The following is a 19,114-nucleotide window of genomic DNA, read 5'->3' as shown; positions in this document are numbered from 1 at the left end:
AAAAAAAAAAAAAAAAAAAAATAGCACTAACCAAGAAACTAGAACTATACATCACGAAGGTTATACACATGATGACAAAATGGGAATTTATACCAAGAATGAAGACGTGATTTAACATAAGGAAAACAATTAACATAAATTGATTGTATTAATAGAAAAAATAATAAAATTCATTATTATATTATTAGATGCAGGAAAAAAAAAACAAAACTATTTTATTCATTCCATTTAAAAACATTTAGAATCACAGGTATAAACTGATTTTCCCTTAAAATGATAAGTATCTACCTAAAACCATCATGAGGATAATAAGCTAAAAGCCTTCCCAATAAGATCAGGAGTGAAAACAAAGACACCCAGAATCACCAGTATTATTCAAAATTATATAAAAATGCTATCAATAGTAATAAGAATAGAAAAATAAATGGAAGCAATCACAATGGGCTATGAGATAATAAAAGTATCTCTTTTTTGCAGATGATATGATGGTATACTTGGAAAATCCTAGAAATTAAAAAAAAAATCTAATTGAAACAGCAATTTTGACAAAGTAGTGAAATATAAAATAAAGCCACATCAACTATCAGCATTTTTACATAACATCAATAAAATCGAACAAGGCGAGATAATAAAAGAGATCTAAAATAACCATAGCATAAAATACCTGGGAGTATAACTGCCAAGATTAACCATAATCAAGGAACTATCTGAACATGATTACAAAACACTTTTTATACAAATACAGTCAGATTTCAATAATTGGAGAAACATTAATTCTTAAATATTAATTAATATAGGCAGAACCTATATAATAAAAATGGCAACTCTACTTAAACAATTCTACTTATTCAATGCTGTTCCAGTTAAATGACCAAAAACATATTTTATTGTGCTAGGAAAAAATAAAATAAAAAGTATCTGGAAGAACAAAAGATAAAGAATTTCAAAGAAATTATTGAAAAAAAAATCTAAAGAAAGGAGGTTTAGCAGTACCAGATCTTAAACTATAAGGCAATAATTGCCTTATAATAAATAAACTTATAAGTCAATAATTATCAAAACTATCCAATAAAAAAGTAGATCAGTGGAACAGAAGACATACAGTCCACAGTAGTAAATGATTATACTAACCTTGTGTTTGACAAATATAAATATTTACACTTTGGGGATAAGAATTCATGGTTTGGTTAAAATTTGGTGGGGGAAGAACTATGCCCAAAGGGCTACAAGACTGTGCATATCCTTTATTTATTCTAGCTGTGTCACTGCTGGGTTTGTATCCCAAAGAAATCATAAAAGAAGGAAAAAGACCCATATGAGCAAAAAATGTTTATAGCAGCCCTTTTTGTAGTGAGAAGGAACTGGAAATTGAATGGTTGCCCCTCAGGTGGAGAATTTATAGCGCAGCAGCAATTTGTTCATATGCCATCAAAGGGTAATTAATCTGTGCTAAAGTATCTGCATATTGACCTTTACATTCTAATTAGTCAAAAGTGATTTGTATATTGACTCCAGTTTGCCTATTTCATTGGGCTTGTATTCTGCATAATTCACTATAATCCAAAAGCCACAAGTTTTGTCCAGGTTCTAAAAATGTCCTTGCTATGGATTTCCAATCACTGGAGGTTAAGATTTCATAAGGCAAATTCTCTAATATCATCTTAACATAAGACGATGTAGCCCCATAAAGAGTATAACCCTTTTTCAAATCCTTCATTTTATCCAGATCAAAAAGAGTGTATCTTCTCCTGGCTTGACCTGAAGAATCAAATTCTTCAATCACAAGATATGCATTTATTAAATCAGATATCTCCTGCCCTTCTCTTTTAGCCTTAACCAGTGCCTTATGTAAACTTGTCATAGGCTGCTTCATAGGTGGTGCTGATTGTGTTACTGCCTCTCCCCCTCCTCCTTCTTCTTCTACCCATTAAAGGTTAATTGAGGGGGGTACAGAATGCCCTAATGGCTCCTGCTGCTCCACAGCAGCTGGCTCCTAAGCACCACATTCCTTAATTTCATCAGAATTGTACTTAACTCTATTCTTGTCTAACTATCATGCTTTTCACCTAGTTTGTCTGGAGAATTTAGGAAAATAAAATACTATTGAGAAAAAAATTGTTGGGGAAACATCTGACAAAAATGGGAATAAACCAGTATCTTTTGCCATTTTTACTTGGTTGGTTGGGTTTTTTTTAATGACATTTCACACCTATCAGATTGGCTAAAATGATAGAATAAAATGTCGGAGGTAATGTGGGACAATCGGCAGTGATACATTGTTGACAGAAATGGGAACTAAGTGGGGCAGCCAGATGTCAGGAGGATCTGAGTTCAAATGTGATCTCAGACACTTAACACTTCCTAGCTGCTTGACCCTGGGCAAGTCACTTAACCCAATGACCTTGGGGAAGAAACAAAGAAAAAGAAATGAGAACTAATCCTATCACTTTGGAGAGCAATCTGGAGTGATGCCCAAAGAATTATGGAGTTGTATATGTGCTTTCACTGTTAGGTCTGTTTCTCAAGGTAATGAGGAAAAAGAGGACCCGTATATTGTAAAACATGTACAGCAGCACTCTTGTGATGGCAAAGAACTAGAAATTGAGGGGATGCTCCTCAGGGCTAAGCAAGTCATGATGTATGACTGAGGGGATATTCCTGCGATATAAGGAAAAATTTAGAAAAACAGGGAGATACTTGCGGGAAATAATGAAGCAAGTAGAATCAAGACCACATTGTACACCTTAACAACAGTATCGTTCAAAGAATAATTGCGAACAACTAAACTATCCCGAGGAGTCTAAACACTATTTCGCCAGAGAAAAAAGTGATAAACAGAAGTATTCGCAATATGGCTTTATGTACACACACACAAAACACGCATATATAATGGTCACCTTCTCTAGTGTGAAGCGGGTGGGAGGGAGTGAGTTTTGTGACATTTAAAAAGTTTGAGGGGCATCATTTCTGAGTAATCGAATATTTTTTTAACAATGCTAGCGAGTTATTATTATATTAATATTACTAATATTATATTAATGAAAGGGTGAGTGAGACTATCAAAGGAGAAAAACCCCGCATGCAACCACGCAGATCTTACACACTATCTGGGAAGCACTGGCGTTCCTGAAGACAGTAATGGGCTCTGGTTAACAAATAAGAGCGATTGAATATCTCAAATGAGAAATAAGACTATTCTAACGAAGGGCCAGGGGACTTGATTATGATCACGCCATTTGCTTTCAAATGACCCGGGCAATCTTGGCTGACTTAGTCAGAAAGTTTACTTCCAGCCCTGAACCATCGGGCACAGTGGGCTCACAATGGGCTGCCACACCACGGGGTTGCGGCCAGAAGGAGACTGTTAAGAAAATTAAGCCAATTTTAATCATGGGGCCAGGTCCTAAGGAGACTGAACAACTTACAGGCTTCCCAGAAAGGGCTGCCCTACTTCAATAACTGATCATTAGTGAGAGAGAATTGACATGAGTGAGAACGAGAGCGAATAGTATTTTTCTCAGTTTGGAACTTGAAATGTAACCCAAAAATAAAGTTTGTAAAAGAAAAAATAATTTCAATAAGTGAAGTTTAACACCCATAGTTTATCCAGAATTGAGACAGAAATGTAGGATTAATTCTAATAGAATGTCAGCAAAACTGCAAGCCCGTATCTTTTAAAATAAACATACACGTTAATGTATCGTAAAACAAACACACACACTAATGTATACTATGTATCGCAAGACACACACACTAATGTATACTATGTATCGCAAGACAAACACACACACTAATGTATACTATGTATCGCAAGACAAACACACACACTAATGTATACTATGTATCGCAAGACAAACACACACTAATGTATACTATGTATCGCAAGACAAACACACACACTAATGTATACTATGTATCGCAAGACAAACACACACACTAATGTATACTATGTATCGCAAGACAAACACACACTAATGTATACTATGTATCGTAAGACAAACACACACACTAATGTATACTATGTATCATAAGACAAACACACACTAATGTATACTATGTATCGTAAGACAAACACACACTAATGTATACTATGTATCGTAAGACAAACACACACTAATGTATACTATGTATCGTAAGACAAACACACACACTAATGTATACTATGTATCATAAGACAAACACACACTAATGTATACTATGTATCGTAAGACAAACACACACACTAATGTATACTATGTATCGCAAGACAAACACACACACACTAATGTATACTATGTATCGCAAGACAAACACACACACTAATGTATACTATGTATCGCAAGACAAACACACACACTAATGCATACTATGTATCGCAAGACAAACACACACACTAATGCATACTATGTATCGCAAGACAAACACACACACTAATGCATACTATGTATCGCAAGACAAACACACACACTAATGCATACTATGTATCGCAAGACAAACACACACACTAATGCATACTATGTATCGCAAGACAAACACACACACTAATGCATACTATGTATCGCAAGACAAACACACACACTAATGCATACTATGTATCGCAAGACAAACACACACACTAATGCATACTATGTATCGCAAGACAAACACACACACTAATGCATACTATGTATCGCAAGACAAACACACACACTAATGTATACTATGTATCGCAAGACAAACACACACTAATGTATACTATGTATCGCAAGACAAACACACACACTAATGTATACTATATCGTAAGACAAACACACACACTAATGTATACTATGTATCGCAAGACAAACACACACACTAATGTATACTATGTATCGTAAGACAAACACACACACTAATGTATACTATGTATCGCAAGACAAACACACACACACTAATGTATACTATGTATCGCAAGACAAACACACACACACTAATGTATACTATGTATCGCAAGACAAACACACACACTAATGTATACTATGTATCGCAAGACAAACACACACACTAATGTATACTATGTATCGCAAGACAAACACACACACTAATGTATACTATGTATCGCAAGACAAACACACACACTAATGTATACTATGTATCGTAAGACAAACACACACACACTAATGTATACTATGTATCGCAAGACAAACACACACACACTAATGTATACTATGTATCGCAAGACAAACACACACACTAATGTATACTATGTATCGCAAGACAAACACACACTAATGTATACTATGTATCGCAAGACAAACACACACACTAATGTATACTATGTATCGCAAGACAAACACACACACTAATGTATACTATGTATCGTAAGACAAACACACACACTAATGTATACTATGTATCGTAAGACAAACACACACACACTAATGTATACTATGTATCGCAAGACAAACACACACACTAATGTATACTATGTATCGCAAGACAAACACACACTAATGTATACTATGTATCGCAAGACAAACACACACACTAATGTATACTATGTATCGCAAGACAAACACACACACTAATGTATACTATGTATCGTAAGACAAACACACACACTAATGTATACTATGTATCGTAAGACAAACACACACACTAATGTATACTATGTATCGCAAGACAAACACACACACTAATGTATACTATGTATCGTAAGACAAACACACACACTAATGTATACTATGTATCGTAAGACAAACACACACACACTAATGTATACTATGTATCGCAAGACAAACACACACACACTAATGTATACTATGTATCGCAAGACAAACACACACACTAATGTATACTATGTATCGCAAGACAAACACACACACTAATGTATACTATGTATCGCAAGACAAACACACACACTAATGTATACTATGTATCGCAAGACAAACACACACACACTAATGTATACTATGTATCGCAAGACAAACACACACACTAATGTATACTATGTATCGTAAGACAAACACACACACACTAATGTATACTATGTATCGCAAGACAAACACACACACACTAATGTATACTATGTATCGCAAGACAAACACACACACTAATGTATACTATGTATCGCAAGACAAACACACACACTAATGTATACTATGTATCGCAAGACAAACACACACACTAATGTATACTATGTATCGCAAGACAAACACACACACTAATGTATACTATATCGTAAGACAAACACACACTAATGTATACTATGTATCGCAAGACAAACACACACACACACACATACATTCATGTATCATCGATGACCCGTGGCGCGCTCCCGCCCCGGCTCTCTGACTCTTCTCGGCCTCGGTCCTCAGCTTCTGCTCTCCCCGCTTACTCTGAGGTCGGACTGAAAGCCATCTTTCCCCCAGGGCTTCCGCTGATTCCTCGCCTCTGGCGCTTCCCGCAGCTCATTCTTCCCCATTTATCCTGCCTCCTGCGCGCGTCTGGGGAGCGTGCTTCTCTGCAAGCGCGCTGGTGTGTCCCGGGTTAAGTTACCGGCTCCTCGAGGCCCGGAGCTCCCCTTTGTCCCCTCCCCCCTCCCCCTGCCCCTCCCTCCTTGATTGGGGCAGGTATCTGTGGGACTTATCCGCTGAGCCTGTGTCGCTAGGTGGCGCCGGAGTGCAGCTTGGAGTCAGGAAGGCGCATCTTCCCAAGTTCAAATCTGACCTCTGTGTCACTGGGCAAGTCATTTCACCTGTTTGCCTCAGTTTCCTCATTTGTAAAATGGGCTGGACAAGGAAATGGCAAACCACTCCAGTAACATTTCCAAAAAAAGCTAAGAAGAGCAGCCCAGAATCTGCTGGGTCGTGTCACAATGTGTCAGTCAATCAGAGAGCAGCCCAGAGTCGGCTCCGGCCGCCTCTGCCCTTCCCCAGGTTCTTCTCGCGAGACAGACAAAGCCTGGTCTGGGCGCGGACTCTGCTGCCCTCTGCTGGACCTTCCTAGCACTGCACCCCCAGCACGCCGCCGAGCTCGGCGGAGGAAAGTAGCCTTTGGCAAAGTCGTGGCAATCCGAGGCCCCAGCCGTGTCGGGACCTCGTGACCTCTGACTCCAGGACAGCGAGGAGGTCACGGACCCCCGGAGGAGTCACCGACATCCTCTCAGCCTCAGTTTCCTGGGCTGTGCAATGGAACCATAGCTTGCCTTGCAGAGACGTGGGAGGGTCTAAACAAACGCTTATTCCCTCATTCCTCCCCATCGATCAGACTCTGTGGTACCACAAGACCTCCCCCCCGCCCCCCGCCAGCTTTCTCCCGGGCCCTCCATGGGGCAGGAGCCCGAGCATCCCGGCGTGTCTCCTTGTTCCTTCTGCCCCTTGCTGAGGAATGGGCTCGCGGGCCGGGGCCCCTTCTCCTTCCTGCTGGGCCGTGGGTCTGCAGTCTCTGTGCGTCCGGACCAGCGAGGGTGAGGCCGTGCCCGGGCAGTGGCCCTCCGGCCCTCGGCGGCGCCTGGCGCTCCTCCCCTTTCAGCTCCTTTTCTAGGCTGCCCGAGGCCAGGGGCTGTCCCCCACTCCCGAATTCCGCTAAAGCCAGTGTGCTCCCTGCCCCTCCCTTGCCCTCACCCGTGCCCGGCTCCTTCGGTCACTGGTGCTTGCTGCTTCTCGGGCTGCCTCTCTTCGGCATCCCCTCTCCCCTCGTTTCTTCCCAGTGACTCCCACTCTCTTCCCCTTCCGCCACCTCTCCACCTCTCCTCCTTTCCTCTTTCCAGGTCATTGTTTCTCTCCTTTATCTGCCTGTCAGTTGTCCTTCCCTCTTCGCTCTCTCTCTTCTCAGTTCATCTCTCATTCCCTTTCTTCTGTATCTCTGCCTCGCACCCTGTCCCCTCATCTCTGTCTTTCTCCTTCTCCTTCCCTCTCTCTCTCTTCTCAGTTCTTCTCTCATTCCCTTTCCTCTGTATCTCTCCCTCCCTCTCTGTCTTTCTCCTTCTCCTTCGCTCTCTCTCTCTCTCTTAGTTCTTCTCTCATTCTCTTTCTTCTGTATCTCTCCCTCCCACCCTGTCCCCTCATCTCTCTTTCTCCTTTGCTCTCTCTCTCATCAGTTCTTTTATTCTTTCCTCTGTATCTCTGCCTCCCACCCTGTCCCCTCATCTCTGTCTTTCTCCTTCTCCTTCCTTCTCTCTCTGGCTTAGTTCTTCTCTCATTCTCTTTCCTCTGTATCTCTCCCTCCCACCCGGTCCCCTTATCTCTGTCTTTCTCCTTCGCTCTCTCTCTCTTAGTTCTTCTCTCTTTCTCTTCCCTCTGTATCTCTCCCTCCCTCTTTGTCTTTCTTTCCCCTTCTCCTTCGCTCTGTCTTAGTTCTTCTCTCATTCCCTTTCTTCTGTTTATCTCTGCCACGCACCCTGTCCCCTCATCTCTGTCCTTCTCCTTCTCCTTCCCTCTCTCTCTCTTCTCAGTTCTTCTGTCATTCCCTTTCCTCTGTATCTCTCCCTCCCACCCTATCTCTTCATCTCTCTGTCTTTCTTTCTCCTTTGCTCTCTCTCTTATCAGTTCTTTTATTCTTTCCTCTATCTCTCCCTCCCTCTCTGTTTTTCTCCTCCTCCTTCGCTCTCTCTCTTAGTTCTTCTCTCATTCTCTTTCCTCTGTATCTCTGCCTCGCACCCTGTCCCTTCATCTCTGTCTTTCTCCTCCTTCGCTCTCTCTCTTTTAGTTCTTCTCTCATTCTCTTTCTTCTGTATCTCTGCCTCGCACCCTGTTCCCTCATCTCTCTGTCTTTCTTTCTCCTTTGCTCTCTCTCTTATCAGTTCTTTTATTCTTTCCTCTGTATCTCTCCCTCCCTCTCTGTTTTTCTCCTCCTCCTTCGCTCTCTCTCTTAGTTCTTCTCTCATTCTCTTTCCTCTGTATCTCTGCCTCGCACCCTGTCCCTTCATCTCTGTCTTTCTCCTCCTTTGCTCTCTCTCTTTTAGTTCTTCTCTCATTCTCTTTCTTCTGTATCTCTGCCTCGCACCCTGTCCCCTCATCTCTGTCTTTCTCCTTCTCCATCGCTCTCTCTCTCTTCGCAGTTCATCTCTCATTCTTCCCTCTGTATCTCTCCCTCCCTCTTTGTCTTTCTTTCCCCTTCTCCTTCGCTCTGTCTTAGTTCTTCTCTCATTCCCTTTCTTCTGTTTATCTCTGCCACACACCCTGTCCCCTCATCTCTGTCCTTCTCCTTCTCCTTCCCTCTCTCTCTTCTCAGTTCTTCTGTCATTCCCTTTCTTCTGTATCTCTCCCTCCGACCCTATCTCCTCATCTCTCTGTCTTTCTTTCTCCTTTGCTCTCTCTCTTATCAGTTCTTTTATTCTTTCCTCTGTATCTCTCCCTCCCTCCCTCTCTTTCTCCTCCTCCTTCGCTCTCTCTCTCTTAGTTCTTCTCATTCTCTTTCTGTATCTCTGCCTTGCAGCCTGTCCCCTCATCTTTGTCTTTCTCCTTCTCCTTCCCTCTCTCTCTCTTCAGTTCTCTCATTCTTTCCTCTGTATCTCTCTCTCCCTCTCTTTCTCCTTCTCCTTCGCTCTCTCTTAGTTCTTCTCTCATTCTCTTTCTTCTGTATCTCTGCCTCGCACCCTGTTCCCTAATCTCTCTTTCTTTCTCCTTTGCTCTCTCTCTCTCTTTTATCAGTTCTTTTATTCTTTCCTCTGTATCTCTCCCTTCCACTCGGTCCCCTCATCTCTGTCTCTCTCCTTCTCTTTCCCTCTCTCTCTCTTCTCAGTTCTCTCATTCTTTCCTCTGTATCTCTGCCTCCCACCCTGTCCCCTCATCTCTGTCTTTCTCTTTCTCCTTTGCTCTCTCTCTTATCAGTTCTTTTATTCTTTCCTCTGTATCTCTCCCTCCCACCCTATCCCCTCATCTCTCTCTTTCTTTCTCCTTTGCTCTCTCTCTTATCAGTTCTTTTATTCTTTCCTCTGTATCTCTCCCTTCCTCTCTTTCTCTTTCTCCTTCGCTCTCTCTCTTAGTTCTTCTCTCATTCTCTTTCTTCTGTATCTCTGCCTCGCACCCTTTCCCATCATCTCTATCTTTCTCCTTCTCCTTCCCTCTCTCTCTCTTCTCAGTTCTTCTGTCATTCCCTTTCTTCTGTATCTCTCCCTCCCTCCCTCTCTTTCTCCTTCTCCTTCGCTCTCTCTCTCTTAGTTCTTCTCATTCTCTTTCTTCTGTATCTCTGCCTTGCAGCCTGTCCCCTCATCTTTGTCTTTCTCCTTCTCCTTCCCTCTCTCTCTTCTCAGTTCTCTCATTCTTTCCTCTGTATCTCTCTCTCCCTCTCTGTCTTTCTCCTTCTCCTTCGCTCTCTCTTAGTTCTTCTCTCATTCTCTTTCTTCTGTATCTCTGCCTCGCACCCTGTTCCCTAATCTCTCTTTCTTTCTCCTTTGCTCTCTCTCTCTCTCTTTTATCAGTTCTTTTATTCTTTCCTCTGTATCTCTCCCTTCCACTCGGTCCCCTCATCTCTGTCTCTCTCCTTCTCTTTCCCTCTCTCTCTCTTCTCAGTTCTCTCATTCTTTCCTCTGTATCTCTGCCTCCCACCCTGTCCCCTCATCTCTGTCTTTCTCTTTCTCCTTTGCTCTCTCTTATCAGTTCTTTTATTCTTTCCTCTGTATCTCTCCCTCCCTCTCTGTCTTTCTCCTTCTCCTTCGCTCTCTCTCTCTTAGTTCTTCTCTCATTCTCTTTCTTCTGTATCTCTGCCTCGCACCCTGTCCCCTCATCTCTGTCTTTCTCCTTCTCCTTCCCTCTCTCTCTCTTCTCAGTTCTTCTGTCATTCCCTTTCTTCTGTATCTCTCCCTCCCACCCTATCCCCTCATCTCTCTCTTTCTTTCTCCTTTGCTCTCTCTCTTATCAGTTCTTTTATTCTTTCCTCTGTATCTCTCCCTTCCACTCGGTCCCCTCATCTCTGTCTCTCTCCTTCTCTTTCCCTCTCTCTCTCTTCTCAGTTCTCTCATTCTTGCCTCTGTATCTCTCCCTCCCACCCTGTCCCCTTATCTCTGTCTTTCTCCTTCGCTCTCTCTCTCTTAGTTCTTCTCTCATTCTCTTTCCTCTGTATCTCTCCCTCCCACCCGGTCCCCTTCTCTGTCTTTCTCCTTGTCCATCGCTCTCTCTCTCTTCATATTTCATCTCTCATTCTTCCCTCTGTATCTCTCCCTCCCTCTTTGTCTTTCTTTCCCCTTCTCCTTCGCTCTGTCTTAATTCTTCTCTCATTCCCTTTCTTCTGTTTATCTCTGCCACGCACCCTGTCCCCTCATCTCTGTCCTTCTCCTTCCCTCTCTCTCTCTTCTCAGTTCTTCTGTCATTCCCTTTCTTCTGTATCTCTCCCTCCCACCCTCTGCCCTCATCTCTCTGTCTTTCTTTCTCCTTTGCTCTCTCTCTTATCAGTTCTTTTATTCTTTCCTCTGTATCTCTCCCTCCCTCTCTTTCTCCTCCTCCTTCACTCTCTCTCTCTCAGTTCTTCTCTCTTTCTTCTGTATCTCTGCCTCCCACCCTATCTCCTCATCTCTCTGTCTTTCTTTCTCCTTTGCTCTCTCTCTTATCAGTTCTTTTATTCTTTACTCTGTATCTCTCCCTCCCACCCGGTCCCCTCATCTCTGTCTTTCTCCTTCTCCTTCCCTCTCTCTCTCTCTTCTCAGTTCTCTCATTCTTGCCTCTGTATCTCTTCCTCCCACCCTGTCCCCTCATGTCTGTCTTTCTCCTTCTCCTTCGCTCGCTCCCTCTTTTAGGTCTTCTCTCATTCTCTTTCCTCTGTATCTCTGCCTCGCACCCTGTCCCCTCATCTCTGTCCTTCTCCTTCTCCTTCCCTCTCTCTCTTCTCAGTTCTTCTGTCATTCCCTTTCTTCTGTATCTCTCCCTCCCACCCTATCCCCTCATCTCTCTCTTTCTTTCTCCTTTGCTCTCTCTCTTATCAGTTCTTTTATTCTTTCCTCTGTATCTCTCCCTTCCTCTCTTTCTCTTTCTCCTTCGCTCTCTCTCTTAGTTCTTCTCTCATTCTCTTTCTTCTGTATCTCTGCCTCGCACCCTTTCCCATCATCTCTATCTTTCTCCTTCCCTCTCTCTCTTCTCAGTTCTCTCATTCTTGCCTCTGTATCTCTCCCTCCCACCCTGTCCCCTTATCTCTGTCTTTCTCCTTCGCTCTCTCTCTCTCTTAGTTCTTCTCTCATTCTCTTTCCTCTGTATCTCTGCCTCGCACCCTGTCCCCTTATCTCTGTCTTTCTCCTTCTCCATCGCTCTCTCTCTCTTCGCAGTTCTCTCATTCTTGCCTCTGTATCTCTCCCTCCCTCTTTGTCTTTCTTTCCCCTTCTCCTTCGCTCTGTCTTAGTTCTTCTCTCATTCCCTTTCTTCTGTTTATCTCTGCCACGCACCCTGTCCCCTCATCTCTGTCTTTCTCCTTCCGTCTCTCTCTTCTCAGTTCTTCTCTCATTCTCTTTCTTCTGTATCTCTCCCTCCCACCCTGTCTCCTCATCTATCTTTCTCCTTCTCCATCGCTCTCTCTCTTCGCAGTTTATCTCTCATTCTTTCCTCTCTATCTTTCCCTCCCTCTCTTCTCTCCTCCTTCCCTCTCCTTTTTCTTCCTCCCTTTCTCTTCTCTTCTCCCTTCCTCTTTGTCTCTCCCTTCTTTTCTCTCTCATCTATCTATCTGACCTCTTCTTACCTTTCCAGGCTCCATACACTTCCCCGGCCGACTTTCCCTCCCCCGGACTCCCCACTAGAAAGGATGAGCATCTCCTCTGGTGTCTGCTTAGGCGAAATGTCCTTCCTCGTCCCGTCTGTCCCCCAGCTTCCCTCTTGGCCCCTGCACGAAACCTTCCTGAGCGCCACAATCTTCGCCCTGTCCCTCCCAGACAGCCCCAATATCCCCCCGCTTGCACACAGTGCCTCAGACGGGGAGTTCCCCCAGAGCAGGGATTGATGTCGTTTCCCCTGCACTTAGTAGTGTCGGCACATAGTAGGAGGCTTGTCAGCTGACCACAGATTATACACATTCACATATAAGCATACATAACACAGACACCTATGTATAAATAGACATACACGAATACTGGCAATAACCAAGTGACCAAAGTGTCCTCACAGAAATTCAATCACAAGTTTGAACAAAAAACCTTTGATTTCATTGAATACAAGAACCGATTGTAGAAGTCCCCGTCCCTTGGGCTCCTCATCGTTCATCAGGGCCCACTGACAACTCTCTGAAAGTACAGCTCCGAAGGGTTTGTGACTGGGCCCACAGAACCGGGTCTTCCTGCAGAACTGGCCCTTCCTTTTTCCTGATCTAATTAGCAACGCCTCAACTACTGGGACCCCTTAATTTGAGGGAATCTGGAGCAGGGGCACGTACTGAAAAAATTGGTTTGGGTTCTGAATTCGAACTCTGCCAGAGACCCCAAAGAAAAACCGTTTTCCCTTGAGCCCCTCCTCTCATTCCCCCATAGAGCCACTCAGGCAGGGACCCAATGGCTGGCAGTCGGGCTAATACAGAGAAACTAGCCTCAGAACCAGTTCTGACACTCAGCTGACTTCTGCTGTGAAACCCTGAACGTCCCAGCCTCTTTCAGCCTCAGTATTCTCACCTTTAAATTGGGGGTGATACTTCTTGCTATCGTGGGCAGGAAAGAACTTTGCCTTTGAGGAATGAAATAAAATGGCAGTGTATTTTGGGAGGCAAAAGGCCCCTGTCCTTTCCTGCTCCTCATACTAGCCCTGCCTACGTCACTGGCCCTGAGTTACAGGGCTTGTTTGTAGGAGTGTATAAGGTGGGGGGCTGATTCCTAGGCCACTGAGAGCCATGGCCACTGTAGACCACAAAGGATGCTGGTTATCTCCACCTAGGAAATGGGTGGGAAGGGGGGGGGAAGGAAGGGCTGGGCTTAGATCCAAATAAGACAAGTCCCACAACACTCCCTGAGTGATGAGACCAACCCAGAGAGCCCAAAGCAGGACTCTGCAAATGGCCCAGGATGGCCCCCCCAGAAGATGACGGTAGCGGGAGTTACTCTCAGTAACTTTCAGCATACAGATATCTAGTGTTAGTTACATATAGTCAGTCCAGTTACTGGCCTGAAACTCGAGGGGAGACTCTTGGGGCCACCAGAAGGGAAGGGGGGCTGGAGGGTGAGGGCAGGCTTCCTGCCAGGGCCAGATAGAAGGAAGAGAATGGGGGAGATTGGGACATTCACCTCCCACCTCTGGGACTCATGGACGTGCACGTGTTCCGTGCGTGTGAGTGTGAGCTCCAGATGTGCACGCCAGCAAGGGCTTTGTGGAGTGTGAGTGTGTGTAGGGGGGGCTGCAGGGAGCGGTGCATGGGGGACGGTGTGTGGTGGGGGGGGTAAGGAGTGGAGGGGCTATTAGATGGTCCCAGTTCCCCTCCTGCCTAACCTTCTCCCCTCCTCTTAAAGTACTAGAATGACTGGGCCCTTTCTTTTCCCAGAATTCCCTTCTGATTCCCATTTGTCAGGCAGCCACCACAGAGCCCGGGGCATACCCAGAACAAGCCAAGACTCCCCTGTCTTACGGCGGAGTCCCCTCCTGGACCGCCTGGAAGCCAAGGGCGCCCGGCACCTGCAAATCCGCCGACTAGGAACTGAGCACCACGGGAAGTATAGCTTTTTGAAGTTTATTTCAGAACACAAACATATATTACTTTTTTTTTTTTTAAACATAAATCACTTAACATTTATTTCAATGACTAACAAGCTTTTTATTTCCACCAAAGAAATAGGATTTTGATGAGAGTAGCCCATGACGACAAGCTGTGAAGGCCCTTCTGGAGGGCGTCTTCCATCCCTTCTTCTTGTGAGCGCCTTCCAATCCCTTCTCGTGGGCACCGTTCATCCCTTCTTCTCGTGGGCACCTTCCAATCCCTTCTCGTGGGCGCCTTTCATCCCTTCTTCTCGTGGGCGCCTTTCATCCCTTCTTGTGGGTGCCTTTCATCCCTTCTCGTGGGCGCCTTTCATCCCTTCTTCTCGTGGGCGCCGTTCATCCCTTCTTCTCGTGGGCACCTTCCAATCCCTTCTCGTGGCGTTCATCCCTTCTTCTCGTGGGCGCCGTTCATCCCTTCTTCTCGTGGGCGCCTTTCATCCCTTCTTTCTTCTCGTGGGCGCCTTTCATCCCTTCCCGCATCGCTGTGTTCAGTCTGAGCCCCGGCTCGCCCCCTCCCCCTCCTCCCCACCTCAGACCCTCCTCCCTCTGTGGCTCAGACGCGGAAAGACGAGGACCGAGGCGCGCGGGCCGGGCCGGCTCCGGAGCCGCGCTGCACGGGCGCTCCCGGGAGGCAGCGTCCCGTGCGCGTGCCCTGCTCCACGGAGGCGGGCCGATCGTCCCCGCTCTTCCCGAAGGCCTCCCGCCCGCGATCGAGGAGGTCGCGGCCACGGTGTCCCCGCAGCGATGCCGACGGACCTTGCGGAACCTCCTCTGCGGGCGCGGGCGCGGGCCCCGACGGACGGCGCCCCGCGGCCCGCTGCTCCGCCATCCCAACCCACGCTCGTGGCGATTTCCTGCTTGGAGGTCGCTCACCGCTCCACGGTGGCGCGACCCGGATGCGGCCCACCTCGCGCCTCGTGTGGGCGCGAGCCCTCGGAAGAGCGCTCCGATCCGCGGGGCGCGGCCAATCGGCTCCGCCCGGAGTCACGCCCCGGGCGCTCCGGACTCGGCCCGACTGGGCGATCGGCTCCGCCCGGAGCCACGCCCCGACGCTCGGTACTCGGCCCCTGTTGTGGAACCCGCAGAATAGCTTCAGTGGCAGTGTGATGGGGGGGGGGGGCGGCCGCTTCACGAACAGTAACAACAACACAACCGACGAGGATACACACGGGACATGCAGCACCGCGGATAAGCACAGGACAAAGTTTCTGAAGGAGGGGCGCGCCCGCCGGCGCCTCTTCCTCCTGGGCAGTCGGCGACACAGAGAACGCTCCGGATGGGGAATTTGGCAATGGTAGACTCTGCGTGCGCGCTGATTCACGTCCCTCAGGGCCTGTCTCTGCTCTAGAGTTGGCTGGACGCAGGCGGAGGACTCACGGCAGCCACGGCGGGGCGGACACGACAGCTAGAGGAGGCGGCGGGGGCGCAAGGAGCGAGGGGGAGTCCAGCAAAGGCGAGCAGTTTGGAGGCGATTGATTCAAGAGACCAGGCAAAGGTGACGGTCCCCGGCAGCACCGGGGGCGGGGCCTCGGCCTTCCTTTCCTGGTCAGCCTAAGACAAGCTGGTGGGCTTGGCCCCCTGGAGAGCGTCTGGGCTGCCGCGGGGCAGTCTCTGAACTCTCCCAAGGGGGGAATGATCATTGATAACAACCGGGAGCCGAGGCTGCCCCCGAGCGGCTCCGGGCTCGGGAACAGCCGCAAGGGGCTCCGGGGAGAGGGCAGGCAAGTCTCGGTCAAGGTCCTCTTCCCGGGTCCTAAAATGCCCCCCTCCCACGAATCCTTTGGTGGTTCACACGGACCGGGTAGAGCGGGAATATTGATAGCAGAACATTCTGGCAAGATGTGGGGTACAGGCATAGAAAGGGGGCCCCCACTATCCTCGCACCGAAGAATTTCCAGTAAGTCGAGTATTTGTTAGAGCACCCACAATTAGGAAAAGTGGCGGCAAAGCACCGGGCGACGGCTGCTGGCTGATGCCGTCCCTTGAGCCCAGAGCCCAGTGCTTTGGGATTCAGGTGAAGGGTGGGGGCCCCCGGCTCGCCTGTGCGGTCTGTCGGAGCGCCGGCACATCTTGCAGGTGGTCACACAAAGGAACGCGCGCGGGACCTCGGCGCGGAGGCCACCCCAGCCCCTGGCTGCGAGACCAGGTGTAATGACAGAGCCAGAGGCCTTGGGTCTGTGCGCTCCCCGACGGGGCGTAAAGGCACGACCGAATGCGCAAGAGCACCTCGGAATGAGCTGTCCCCAGACCACAGGTGCTTCGCGGTCTGGGGCTCCTCCTCCTGCTGCTGCTGCTGCTGCTGCTCGGGGCTGGCCAGATGGAAGCAGGGGTGCGTCCTGGGGCTCCATGGCGGATGGATGGACAGGCGGGGGATGCGCATGACCTGGAGATGAGGCAGAGGGACTCGGGCCAGTGGGGAGTGCTTTCACCTGGGTGAACTGCAGAGATACTCTAGTGGGGGCCCTCCTAGCCAGATTGGAAACTCTAATTGGGGCAGGGGGGAAACGTCGTCGTTGGGAAGTGGGGCTCGAGAACATCGGAGCCAGGCTCGGGAGCTGAGGCGGGAAATTGGGGCGCGGGAAGGAAGCGGCCCAGAAGGGCCGCTCCTCCGCTGGCGCCGGCTCAGCCGATTTGGGACTTGGGCGAAGTGATAAGGGCACTCTACAGGGAGTAGCGTCTCTGGCTCCGACGCTACTCAAACGGATTGGGGTACACTGACCCGGCCGGCACAGTGTCTCCTGGCTCTGGAATTCTTACTAAAGGCTTGGAAGTGGACAATAACTTTGATCTGGGGAGCCAGGGGGGGCCCTGGCGGAGGTTGCAAAGGCCGCTCGGGAAGGGGCGGGGAATGGATGTCGGGGCAGAGCGGGGACGGATTCTCACTCCTCCACTGGCCTGGACGCCCTACCCGATGGGATGACGATGGCCGGTGGGCTGGGACGGGAGGACCTTGGATGTTTGGGGCCGGCGAGCCCGGGGGAGGCGGGCGAGTTCTCCGGAGGAGCACAGCAGCACATGCCAGGTGGGAGCTTCACGCAGTCAGGCAGCCAGCAGCGGAGGGTCATGAAGGTGAAAAGCTCTTGGGGGCCAGCCAGTCCAGCCCTCGGTCTCAAAACCAATCCCTCCCAAGAGCTGCCCCCACCAGGGTTCATCCAGCCTCCGCTTGGTTTCCTCCAGGGATAGGCAGCTCACTCCCTCGCGAGGAAGTGCCCCTCCATCTGCAGAGCGCTCTGCCGGGGAGGAAAGGCTCCCCCCTGCCCGCACCGGCAATCAGCTGTCCTAACATTTTTCACCAGGGAGGTTCAAAAGTGGCCAGCGAGACGCTGGGCCAGAAAGCGTGTGGAGGCTGGCTTCTGGCAGTGGGGGCTCCGTCCGGGGAGGGGCACAGAACGGGGTTCCAGTCCCCACGAGGACCGGAAAGAATAAGGCAGGATCCCGGTGCCCGGGAACCTTGTTAATGGGGAAGGATGCAAAGACAGCTGGGACTGGGGGGGGGGGGGTCAGTGCTGGCAGTAGTATACACGGTCAGAGGACCAGCAGGAAGGGGGTCTCGATGCTGGGCCACACGACCCACAATCTTCTGTACAGAATGGTGGGTTTTCAGGAGCCTCCTGCCCAGAGGCCAGATTGATCTAGGAGCCGTGAAAGGCTAAGCGTATAGGTGGCAGGGGAGTGGCCCCAGCTGGGGGGGTGCGGCGAGGGGGCCGTCCTTTCGCTCGGGGGCCGGGGGGGGGGGTACACTCACTGGGACAATCACGACAAAAAGGGACCAGCACGGTTGTTGCTGGTGCTGATTTCTTGGAGCTGGTAGACGGTACCAATTTTGGCAATATATCACACGGTGTTTAGGCGTACGGTCTCTTCTCGGCTGGTCGCCGCGCGTCAGAGGCAGCTCTGATCGCTGGCGAGTCTCTTCCAGGTGGCAGAACGGGCTTTTGAGTTGCTAAGCTTGTGAATAAGGAGGGACAGAGGCAGAGTGGGCCCGCGCCTCCCTTTGCCCGGGAGGGGGCTGTCCCAAAGGCCATGTGTGAAGCGTAAGTGTCTGCGGAGAATGAGAGATGGCCGTCCTGGAAGCGTGAAACTGAGGTCATAGTGTGGGTCAGCATCTCCGGGGCTCTCGGCGGCGCCGGGGAAAGTCCCCCGCTCCCCTGGGGGCGAGGCCGCGGCCCCTGGACGGTCCTTAAGGCCCTGGGTGTCGCGGGGAGGGCGCCGGTCCGGGACGACAGCGGCCCGACCAGAGTCGGTCGGAGGCCTTCGGGGGGGGGGGGAACGGGGCGCCCCGAGAGTCACACACGAGACGCTTCTCCAGGTTAATGTACAGCCGGCGTGTGGGACGCCGGTCCGGCCGGACGGTCACGGGGGTCGGTCGCCGGGCGGTCAGCCCCACGGCCGGGGGGGCGGTGAGCGAGGTGGTCACGAGACGTCTTGCTGAGGTTGCTGGAACGGGAGGATGCGTTGCGGAAGCCGGACAGTGTCAACGGATGTTGGAGGTGACCAAGAAGGGAATCAAGCACAGCTTCCCG

Source organism: Sminthopsis crassicaudata, chromosome 5, assembly GCF_048593235.1.
Source record: "Sminthopsis crassicaudata isolate SCR6 chromosome 5, ASM4859323v1, whole genome shotgun sequence".
NCBI lineage: Eukaryota > Metazoa > Chordata > Mammalia > Dasyuromorphia > Dasyuridae > Sminthopsis > Sminthopsis crassicaudata.
The sequence above is the reverse complement of the archived record's forward strand: the minus strand, read 5'-3'. Positions refer to the sequence as shown.